The following is a 12,361-nucleotide window of genomic DNA, read 5'->3' as shown; positions in this document are numbered from 1 at the left end:
TGGAAGTGGATGGGGGAGGGGGGTGGAGCGGGTGGGGGGGGAGCGGGTGGGGGGGGTGGAGCGGGTTGGGGGGGGTGGAGCGGGTGGGGGGGGTGGAGCGGGTGAGGAGGGTGGAGCGGGTGAGGAGGGGTGGAGCGGGTGGGGGGGGTGTCATCACGATTCGTCGTCAGCCAGAGACGCATGGCAACTCACTCCCGTGGGGGGGAGCGAGGGGTCCTCAAAATTGGATTCATTTTCAGTCGCGCCGCACGTCAACACGAGACAAAAGCATCCCTCTTGTAGCCTCCTGGAGTCTCAATACCACAGCGATGCTCGGCCTCTGCTGGTGGGTGACTGTGGTTCAGTCACGTGTGTGTTCTGTGTGTGTGTCGTACACCCTCCTCCACCCGACACAGCCCGGACGCCGCCGTAGCTCCAGTCCCCGCTTTGAGCAGGACACAAATCTCCGCCCAGCGTGGAGATGGAGCGCTAGGATCGGTGTCAGTGCCGGAGTGAGATTGTGGGCGGTAGCAGCGCTGGACTGTGAGCGACGGTGCGGGGTGGCCTTAATCAGCAGTGGATAGAGAATGGGCTCGCGATGACGACGGTGGTGTGGGCACGGTATCCACTGCATTGCTGCTGCTGCTGTCCCCAGGCATCCAGGGCGTGGTGGAGGCCTACCAGAACTGCCTGCCCCAGATCCCAACTGTACGGGCCCACCAACATCGCTCCCATCATCAACAAGGTGGCCAAGTTCGCCATCGAGGAGGAGAACACCAAGCAAGCCTCGGTACCCCCCCCCACCTCCTCCACCTCGTCATCATCGTCAACCCCCTCCTCCTCTTCACCCCCCCCCCCACTCAGTCCCCCCACCCCACTTCCTCATTCCCTCCTCCTCGTTCCTTCTCCCGCTCATCCTTCCCCCTCCCCCACTGCCCCCCACTCCTCCACGCGCCTCCTCCCCCACACCCCCCTCCACCCCCACCGTGTGAGCAGCTCAAGGCCGCGCTCACGCCACCATCGCGGGGGGGGGGGCGAGGTGGGGGGCGAGGGGGGGTTCTGCCCTTGACAAGAGCGATCACTTTGAGTCTCTGCGTTGGCTGTGATATTTGTTGAGATCTGCTGTGGTTATTGATGTCTGTTGATGTTTGTTGTTGTGGTCATTGATGTCTGTTGATGTTTGTTGATGATTGTTGTTTTGGTTGGCGATGCTGTTGCTGCTTGTAAGCATAGTTGTTTATCGTTGTTGACGTATGTTGATGTTTGTTATAGTTATTGATATTGTTGGTGTTTGTTGATGTTTGTTGTTGTGGTTATTGATGTTGTTTGATGGTTGTTGCTGTTGTTGATGTCCCAGTGCTGTGGAGACAGTAGCGAGCATTGCTGGATCACACAAAGACGTTGTTGTGAAACTCCCTTCACGTGGGCGTCAGGGAGGAGAAGGCGGCACAGCAGAGTGCGGAATAATCACCATCTGTTTACATCTGTACAGGGATAGAGTGTTGCCCCCTCGCACGCGTGGGGGAATTATTTGCGAGTTCCGGTTTCCTCCCACGTGTATAATAATAATAGTAAACACATCTCATCGCTTATCGTCAGAAAACCTCTGAGGATTAAACTTCGACGGAGCGGCAGCAGCGGGACCCTGCTGAGCGAGAGTCATGGGACTCGGGATGGCTCTCCTTGGTTGCTTCTGTTATACCGTTATCAGTAATCGGATTCAATGATCACTATCATCACCATCACTACCGTTGTCGTGATGACGACTGAACCCCTGGTGTGGTGGTGGCGGTGGTGGTGTCCGTGCGGCCGAGCAGCAGTACTTCATCCTGCTCATCCTCACGGACGGCGTGGTCACCGACATGGCCGACACGCGCGAGGCCATCGTGCGCGCCTCCCACCTGCCCATGTCCATCATCATCGTGGGCATCGGCAACGCCGACTTCACCGACATGCAGATCCTGGACGGGGACGACGGCGTGCTGCGCTCGCCGCGCGGGGAGCCCGCGGCACGCGACATCGTCCAGTTCGTGCCCTTCCGCGACTTCAAGAGCGTGAGAGCGTCCTCCACCACCACCGCCACTGCCGCCACGGGCCCGGCTAGATCGATGGTGAAGTGTGTTGATGAGTGTCGACGACGAGTGACGACGAGCCCCGTGTGTCTCCCGCGTGACCACGTGGTGTGCGCGTGCGTGCAGGCGTCCCCGGCGGCGCTGGCCAAGTGCGTGCTGGCGGAGGTGCCGCGCCAGGTGGTGGACTACTACGGCAGCCGTCGTGTGGAGCCCTGCAGCCCCTGTCTGCACTCACAGCGCGTGCCCTCCACGCTGGCCCTCTAGGCAGCCTCGGGACGTGCCCTCTGCCCTGCCTCTCTTGACGTGCCCTCTGCCCTGCCCCTATAGACATAGGGCATACTCTCTACCCTGCCCTCATTGATACAGGCATGTCGTCTATCCTGCCCTTATAGACACTTGGGCAGGGCTGAGGGAGGGAGGGGCTACGAGCTTGCCATGTGTCCTTGTTGAGCCGTCCAGACAAGTGGCAGAATTCCTGAATCCCCTCTGCTGAACGGAGTCCTGTCGTCACCTGGGGGGTGGCGGGATGAACGTGAATGGGGGGCGGAGGAGAGCGAGCAGGGCTCGGGGTGGAGAATTCCTCCACCACCAAGCCCTCTGGGATTCCATGCTCACTGGCAGGTCATGCCCTCTGGCAGGTCATGCCGTCTGGCAGGCCATGCCCTCTGGCAGGTCATGCTCTCTGACAGGTCATGCCCTCCGACAGGCCATGCCGTCTGACAGGTCATGCCGTCTGACAGGTCATGCCCTCTGGCAGGCCATGCCGTCTGACAGGTCATGCCGTCTGACAGGCCATGCCGTCTGACAGGTCATGCCCTCTGACAGGCCATGCCGTCTGACAGGTCATGCCCTCTGGCAGACCATGCCGTCTGACAGGTCATGCCCTCTGACAGGCCATGCCCTCTGACAGGCCATGCCCTCTGACAGGCCATGCCGTCTGACAGGTCATGCTGTCTGACAGGTCATGCCCTCTGACAGGTCATGCCCTCTTACAGGCCATGCCGTCTGACAGGTCATGCCGTCTGACAGGCCATCCCCTCTGACAGGTCATGCCCTCTGACAGGCCATGCCGTCTGACAGGTCATGCCCTCTGGCAGACCATGCCGTCTGACAGGTCATGCCCTCTGACAGGCCATGCCGTCTGACAGGTCATGCCGTCTGACAGGTCATGCTGTCTGACAGATCATGCCCTCTGACAGGTCATCCCCTCTGACAGGCCATGCCGTCTGACAGGCCATGCCGTCTGACAGGTCATGCTGTCTGACAGGTCATGCCCTTTGGCAGGCCATGTCGTCTGACAGGTCAAGCCCTCTGACAGGCCATGCCCTCTGACAGGCCATGCCCTCTGACAGGCCATGCCCTCTTACAGGCCATGCCCTCTGACAGGCCATGCCCTCTGAGAGTCTCGTCCCCACCTGCCCCCCCCCGCCCCAACCCCCCTCATGTGGACAGACGTCCGCACCGACGTGCGATAGTTCCCAGGGCAGAAAATTGGTTTTCTTAAAAACGTTTACATATTCCTCATGAAATATAAATCCCAAATGGTATTTAACTTACAATTGCCCGAAAATAAATAACTATATCATGGGCGACGTTTCGGCCAACAGCCCTTCGAGGCAGAGAGACGGGCCGGAGACACGGAGTGATAGTTGGAGACTGCACTATACACACACAGACACACACACACAGACACACACAGACACACACACAGCCACACAGACACAGACATACACAGACACACAGACACACACACAGACACACACAGACACACACACAGACACACACACATAGAGACACATACACAGACATACACAGACACACACAGACACACACAGACACACACAGTCACACACAGACACACAGACACACACACAGACACACACACACTGACACACACACATAGAGACACACAGACATATACAGACACACACACAGACACACACACACAGACACACACAGAGACACACACACAGACACACACACACACTGACACACACACTAACACACACACAGACACACACACAGACACACAACAACAACCGCCATTCGCCACTAAGTGGCGGTGACGTCACCACAACGCTTGTGCCAGGCTATGTGCACCTTGAGGCCACGTGAAGTGTCGAACGCCCGCTGGCAGGAGGTCACGGGGCAGACCCAGGTGCCACGGGTCGACTGACTGAGATGACTGGCTGATGCACCACCTGTGCCCCCTACTGTGCCAACCTGCTGTGCTTTAGCCACCCGGCGCTCCGCTCGTTGTTCTGAGCGTCGCTCCTCCGCCCTCCGTTGTTGTTGGAGGGCGACTACCTCCAACTGCCCAGTAGCATCCTTCACGAGCCTCCTCCACAGAGGCCGATCTTGACACCGCTGGTACCAGTCATCGGCAAGTCCACTCAGCTCCACGTCCTCCTGTACCACATCACTCCATCTCTTCTCTAGCCCGTGCCGCGCCCGCTTAGCCCCCTCAATCCGGCCGAACAAAAGCTGTTTCGGCATGCGGTGGCTGGGCATGCGGGCTACATGACCCAGCCATCGCAGCCTTGCCCGCCGGAGGAGCTCACCGATGGGACCTTGCTCAGATCTTTCAAGGATTTGTGAGCTCACACAATCCAGTCTGGTTAAACCCAGGATGGATCGTAGGCAGGTCAGCCTAAATGTTTCTAACCGGCGAAGATGTTCCATTAGGGGGGGTCCACGTTTCGCAAGCGTAGAGAAGGGAGGGAATGACCGTGGCCGAGAAGACCTGAAGCTTAGTGCGGAGCGACAGACCAGGTAGCTTCCACACAGCGTTTACGCAACTGATGAAAAGATATTGCCGCTCGACTGATTCGGAGTGGGACCTCTGCTGTTAAACTGGAGCCAGTCATAAGCACACTGCCCAGGTATGGGAAACTCTCCACTCTCTCCACAACTGCCCCATCACCGATTGGGAGTTGTGGGGGTGGAGTGTCCGATGGTACAAAATACCCAGGCAGGTGCTTAGTTTTGGTGGGGCTGATGGTAAGGCCCCACCTCTTAGTGGCACGCTCCAGTCTCAGCAGCAGCGTCTCCAACTCCTCCTCTGACTGAGCAGCTATTACCAAATCATCAGCATACATAACGTGGTTGAGCAATAGGGAGCCATCCCTTGACCGCACCCGGGCATCGATCAGCCTCCCATTATATCTGTACCATATGGAGATTCCCCCGGTACAGCTATTGAAGGCTTCACGAACTACGTGGTCAAAATAGATGCTAAATAATGTGGGAGCCAGAGGACATCCCTGTCGCACCCCAAGGTGTACAGGGAATGGCTCTGACTCCCGGCCACGTAGTTTTACCCGGGCCCGCTCACCATCATGAAGGTCCTTAATGATCGTGAGCAGAGGGTCAGGTACTCCAAAAGCACGAAGAACGACCCAGAGCCCAGGCCTACTGATGGTATCATAGGCCTTGACCAGGTCAATAAAGCAGAGATGTAGGTCTTGTTGGAATTCCCTACACCTCTGCTGTAGCAGACGGACAGAAAATATGGCATCTGTGCAGGACCGCCCTTTCCTGAAACCGCATTGGGGCTCCGCAAGCCTCTCCTCAGCGTGCCTGGCAAGGCGATGCTGAATAATCCTTGCCAGGACCTTTCCCGGCACACTGAGGAGTGAGATGCCCCTGTAGTTGTTACAGTCTGTGCGGTCCCCCTTCTTAAAAAAGGGGCACCACCAGACACACACACACACACTGACACACACACTGACACACACTAACACACACACAGACACACACACAGACACACACACAGACAGACACACACACAGACACACACAGACACACACACAGCCACGGGGGTGGCCTGATAGCCATGCTGGCGAGCAGTGAGAGAGGGCACAATGTGGAGTCAGCTACCGATGGAGGCGCCGGGGTTGTTGCTGCTGATGCTGCTTGCGCGCCACTGCCGACAGCAGCAACTTTATTTTTGTGTTTGATGGCGAAGTTTGCGGCAATTGCCCCCCCCCCTCCCTGCTCTTGCCCTGGGCGCGCCTCTCTGCATAATGCAACATACCCGTGCACGGGTGGTACGTTGTATGAATGCGCGTATCTACTCGCTCTGTAACTGTGTGTGCAGAATTCACATAGCTGAGCGTGCGTGAGTGTCCGTGCGGTGGTGATGATGGCTCAGAGGGCAGTGCCGTGCTCTCTGGGCTCCCCGGTGTTGCTCTGTGCACACTGCACGCGTTCCCTCCGCTCACGTCTACACAGTGCGGCTGACGATGTACATTGATGAAGACGACGCTGGCAAGATGTGTCTGCGCGTGTCTGCGTGTGTAATGGTGTAATGTGTGAGTGCATGTCTACGTGTTTGAGTGTGTGCGTGTGTGCATGAGATCGTGTTTAAGCGTATGCGTGTGTCTGCGTATGTGTGTGTATGAATGCTAGATTGTGTGGAGAGCGGTGGTGTAGCGGTTAGCCCACTGCGCTAGGAACCCGACGACTCGAGCTGTAACCCCGCTCACGGCTGCCAACACCGGTGACAATTATTTGAACCGGTCCTGGGCCTCCCCTAGGTCAACTAAACCTCAAAATGAGTACCTGGCGCGATGGGTAAACAAAGGCGTCCGGGCGTGGTGCTGGCCACCCACCCCCTTGTGTACCGTTCCGGCCTTCATCGGTGCTCGCTAACAGCACTTGCCCCAGCAGTATGTTAAGGCTATACGGGGGATCTTTGTATGTATCTGTGAGTATGTATCTGCGTATGTGTCTCTGTGCAGGTGTGTTTCTGTGCGTATGTGCCTCTGTGTGTATGCGTCTCTGTGTATGCGTCTCTGTGTGTATGTGCCTCTGTATGTATATCTGTGTGTGTGCGTCTCTGTGTATGCGCCTCTGTGTGTACAAGTCTCTGTGTGTACAAGTCTCTGTGTGTGCGTGCCTCTGCGTGTACAAGTCTCTGTTTGTGCGCGTCTGTGTGTACAAGTCTCTGTGTGTACAAGTCTCTGTGTGTACAAGTCTCTGTGTGTGCGTGCCTCTGTGTGTACAAGTCTCTGTGTGTACAAGTCTCTGTGTGTACAAGTCTCTGTGTGTGCGTGCCTCTGTGTACAAGTCTTTGTGTGTACAAGTCTCTGTGTGTGTGCGCGTCTGTGTGCACACGTCTCTGTGTGTACAAGTCTCTGTGTGTGCGTGCCTCTGTGTGTACAAGTCTCTGTGTGTACAAGTCTCTGTGTGTACAAGTCTCTGTGTGTGCGCGTCTGTGTGTACAAGTCTCTGTGTGTACAAGTCTCTGTGTGTACAAGTCTATGTGTGTGCGTGCCTCTGTGTACAAGTCTTTGTGTGTACAAGTCTCTGTGTGTGTGCGCGTCTGTGTGTCCAAGTCTCTGTGTGTACAAGTCTCTGTGTGTACAAGTCTCTGTGTGTACAAGTCTCTGTGTGTACAAGTCTCTGTGTATACAAGTCTCTGTGTGTGGGCGCCTCTGTGTGTGCGCGTCTCTGTGTACAAGTCTCTGTGTGTACAAGTCTCTGTGGTGTACATGTCTCTCTGTGTACAAGTCTCTGTGTACAAGTCTCTGTGTGTACAAGTCTCTGTGTGTGCGTGCCTCTGTGTGTACAAGTCTCTGTGTGTACAAGTCTCTGTGTGTGCGCGTCTGTGTGTACAAGTCTCTGTGTGTACAAGTCTCTGTGTGTACAAGTCTGTGTGTGTGTGTGCGTCTGTATCTGTGCGGACCGTGCCAACCCGCACGCCCATTGGCTAATTGCTAATTGCTCATCCGAGCGGCTGCGTCCACCAGCGCGATGCTGTCCGCTGCCCGCGTCATTCAAACAAGGCTGCCGCGATATATGACAACGCGACGATATATCATCTTACGATATAAGATCAGCGATAATCGTATTGTCCTTTCCGCAAAAATAATATTAATGATATCGCAAACCTCGGTAACTTAAAAGTTTGTATAATAATTAGTTACCTGTCCATTATTATAATTAGCGCTTTGCAATATGTTTAAGTGACGGCGTGGCGATTATAAGACGTAATTTATATCTGTATATGTCGTGGCTCAATGAGGTGATGATGATGATGTTGTTGTGAAGCTGACAGCATGTGCTCGATAGGCGGTACGGTAGAGAGAGGTGGAATTGATCAGGAGGTGGCTCGTGGCGAGGGTCCAGTGAACGTCCAGTGAACGTCCAGTGGACGTCCAGTGGACGTCCAGTGGACGTGCAGCCACAAGGCCGCTTCAATTCACCTCGTGGCGCGACAACAAAATCGCACAGCGGCGAGGCGAGTCGGTCCAAAGCTGTGAAATGCGGTTGGGGGGGGGGGGCGGATATCGCGATAATCGTTTTATATCGTCACATTTGATATCGTGTCGTGTGATATCGCGATAAAAGATAATATCGCGGCCACTCTACGTTGAACATCGTGACCCCTCCCCCGTCCCAGCCATGGACCGGGGTTTGCCAACACCGCAGTGCCCCTAGTCCAGCAGCACGAACACCACCACTGCGCTGCCCCCGACTCGGAGCGTGACGACGCCACAGCGGAGAGACGCACAAGTCCCAGACCGTGGCCCCGGGCGGGCCCATGGAACAACATCTGCTCTCCACGCTAGTGCAGCCGGGGAGCATAGACGTGCGGTACAACACTGCATGTCGGTGTTGCCGCCCATGCACCACGCTGCCGCCAGTTCTACGACAGCCGATCGCGTGTCCTTGGTGTTCGCCCACCCAAGCGCTTTCCAGACTGAAGCCTGCTGAGCTTCCGAGACCTGTCGAGAGCGAGCGCGTTGCGGGCCACCTGGTCGTGGGCTCCATACACAAACGCACGCTCGCGATACAAATATCTTGCTCTGAGCCGGCGTTCAAACAAAACGCAAATTACGTTGGTACGCGCTGCACCAGCCCGATGATTGTTAAACGGTTGTTAAACACGTCCACATTGGCGTAGGAAATGATGATTCTAGTTGATCGCGTATGCGCGTGTGTGTTCGTGCGCGTGTGTATGTGTACGTGTGTGCGCGTGTGTGTGTACGTGTGTGTGTGCGTGTACGTGTGTGTGTTTACGTGTGTGTGTGTGTGTACGTGTGTGTGCGTGCGTGTACGTGTGTGTGTACGTGTGTTTACGTGTGTGTGTGTGTACGTGTGTGCGCGTGTGTGTACGTCTGTGTGTGTGCGCGTGTGTGTACTGTGTTTGTGTGTCACGGGGAGACGTAGAACGCAAACCATTTGAGTTTAATCAGCGCTCTCCGTCGCATCACGCGCGACGTGTTTAACAATCATCAGGCGCGTGTAGCGTGCAACGACGCACGTTTGTCATCGAACGGAGCTAATTGGTGAACATGGAAGCGCGTGAACTCGGCTCTCGCCTGGTCCGGAGCCTAATAAATTCGGCTCATTAAATAATTTAACAAACGGTGCTCGCTCACGACTCGACGAGCACCGCTCCACTGGGAGCACGGGGGGGGGGGGGGGTGCATTGGGAGCGGCGCCGCCTCTTGGGATGAGGGAGGCGCTTGGCTCGCACAGGATGAGCCTCACTGGGTAGTTGCCCCCCCCCCACCATCACCCTTCCCCACAGAGTCACCCTCATCACCAGGTGATGGCCTGGACCCGGTCCTCTCTCCATCGATATTTGCCGGCACGCCGCCAGGTTGTTTTTACGTTGGATGTTATCGGCGTAAGGCAATAATATCGCTCAATTATTGTGCCCCATGTAACGGAAGGTTGCGACTTCAAATCCTGGTTGAGGGAGTTGGGGGGTGGCGAAGTGATTAAACCCATTATCCCTGGAGGGGGTCGATAAATCAAGTACCACTTTTCGTGGAAGTCGACTTATGGACCTACGGAGAAACTCACCCCCGCCATACGCATGCGGAATGCCCACCGCTGGCTCGGGACTGTAATCAGAGGATTGGCACCGCCTCGTTGCTCATGTGAGCAGCACGTGATCATAGACACGAGATCATAGACACGAGATCATAGACACGAGATCATAGACACGCGCCGCCAGGACAAGAGGTTGCGATTGTGCTGCGTTCCGGACGTACCGGCTGAACTCCGCCGTGGGTAGAGAGAGAGAGAGGGGTGAGAAGGTAATGAGGAGAGAGGGGTGGTAGGGAGAGAGGGGTGGTAGGGAGAGAGGGGTGGGTAGGGAGAAAGGGGGTGGGAGGGAGAGAGGGGGTGGTAGGGAGAGAGGGGTGGTAGGGAGAGAGGGGTGGTAGGGAGAGAGGGGTGGTAGGGAGAGAGGGGGTGGTAGGGAGAGAGGGGTGGTAGGGAGAGAGGGGGTGGTAGGGAGAGAGGGGTGGTAGGGAGAGAGGGGGTGGTAGGGAGAGAGGGGTGGTAGGGAGAGAGGGGGTGGTAGGGAGAGAGGGGTGGTAGGGAGAGAGGGGTGGTAGGGAGAGAGGGGTGGTAGGGAGAGAGGGGGTGGTAGGGAGAGAGGGGTGGTAGGGAGAGAGGGGTGGTAGGGAGAGAGGGGTGGTAGGGAGAGAGGGGTGGTAGGGAGAGAGGGGGTGGTAGGGAGAGAGGGGTGGTAGGGAGAGAGGGGGTGGTAGGGAGAGAGGGGTGGTAGGGAGAGAGGGGTGGTTGAGAAGGATTCGAGATTGAGACGAGGTTTTGACCACGCGCATGCCGCCACGGCCTCTCCTCGCCACCGCTTGCCTACTCAGTGACCCCACTCAATGACCCCGCTCAGTGTCCCCACTCAGTGTCCCCACCGTCCCGGTTCGACTCTGGGAGCGGGTGCCAGGGCGAGTGGCCACGGCCGCCGCTGTTGAACCGGAGCAGCACCGCGCCACGTGGCCCGTGTCGCTCGCGTGTTTCTCCCCCGTGCTGGAGACGACGGGGTTCTTTGTTATCTCTGGACGTGACGATATGAGCCTATATAGCGCATTATTTTGTATGTTAACTCTATATCAATAAAATAACTTGCGTGCGGGATCGGTGTGAATCGCGTCGTCCCCCCCCCCCGCGTTACGAAGGGACAGAGCGAATGCATTCAGGCTTTCAACACCACAACCATGCAGCAGCGAGTAGATGTATGGTGATATCAATCACAGTGAATACATTCACCCCAGCTACGACTGCAGACACCACCACAACAACAACCACCACCACAACTACCACAACAACCACCTGGGGCAGCGACGAGGCCACGGGGGGGGGGGGGGGGGATGTCCGGGAGGGAGGGAAAGTGCAGTGGGGATGAGTGAGCGTGGGTGAGTGGAGTGTACCGGTGGGTTAGCGTGGGTTTGTTCTGCCGAGTGCATGCGTGTGTGAGTGTTCTGGCGAGTACATGGGTGAGTGCGTGGGTGAGTGCGTGCATGAGTGCGTGGGTCAGTGGGTGAGTGCGTGGGTGAGTGCGTGGGTGAGTACGTGGGTCAGTGGGTGAGTGCGTGGGTGAGTACGTGGGTGAGTGCGTGGGTGAGTGCGTGGGTGAGTACGTGGGTGAGTGCGTGGGTGAGTGCGTGGGTGAGTACGTGGGTCAGTGGGTGAGTGCGTGGGTGAGTGAGTGCGTGGGCGAGTGCGTGGGTGAGTGCGTGGGTGAGTGCGTGGGTGAGTGCGTGGGTGAGTACGTGGGTGAGTGCGTGGGTGAGTGCATGGGTGAGTACGTGGGTGAGTGGGTGAGTGCGTGGGTGAGTGCGTGGGCGAGTGCGTGGGTGAGTGCGTGGGTGAGTACGTGAGTCAGTGGGTGAGTGCGTGGGTGAGTGCGTGGGCGAGTACGTGGGTGAGAACGTGGGTCGGTGGGTGAGTGCGTGGGTGAGTGCGTGGGCGAGTACATGGGTGAGTGCGTGGGTGAGTGCGTGGGCGAGTACGTGGGTGAGTACGTGGGTCAGTGGGTGAGTGCGTGGGTGAGTGCGTGGGCGAGTACGTGGTTGAGTGCGTGGGTGAGTACGTGGGTGAGTGCGTGGGTGAGTGCGTGGGTGAGTGCGTGGGTCAGTGGGTGAGTTTTGTTTACGTCCCACGTGAATCGAGCGGCTCCGTCCTGTACGCGTGCGCTGTGAATGCATTGCACCCGAAACGTTGCCCAGGGAATCTCCACCCAGCCGGCAAAGCGAAGCAGGCGAGAATCTCGTCCGTCGCGGCGACCCCCGGGGGACCCCGAGGCGGTCGCTTAATCGCGTTTCGAGCTGAAGGGTTTCACGGTGAAAACGATGGGGGGAGGGCTTTGATCTCTGCTCTGTGATTCAAGGCCCTGCGTGTGACAGCGGGGGTGGGTGAGGGGGATCTGTCCCTGTGATATCCCATCGTAGGAGGTGTTCCCCGGTCCCCCATGGACTTACCCCCTAATCCAGCCACGGGGGAAGGGGGGGGGGGTACTCCGCGGATCCCCTTAGCGGCTGACTCGGCCT

At 57.2% G+C, this 12,361-nt stretch overlaps 1 pseudogene; it reads left to right on the top strand.

The window, feature by feature from the left end:
- Positions 1-3,755, top strand: part of LOC116944266 (copine-4-like) — a 37,123-nt pseudogene extending 33,368 nt beyond the window's left edge.
- Positions 3,756-12,361: the final 8,606 nt, after the last annotated feature.

The sequence above is a fragment of the Petromyzon marinus genome, chromosome 20 (genome assembly GCF_048934315.1).
Source record: "Petromyzon marinus isolate PM22_M1 ecotype Great Lakes invasive population chromosome 20, UKy_Petmar_22M1.pri1.0, whole genome shotgun sequence".
In the NCBI taxonomy this organism is placed as follows: domain Eukaryota; kingdom Metazoa; phylum Chordata; class Hyperoartia; order Petromyzontiformes; family Petromyzontidae; genus Petromyzon; species Petromyzon marinus.
The sequence above is the reverse complement of the archived record's forward strand: the minus strand, read 5'-3'. Positions and strand labels throughout refer to the sequence as shown.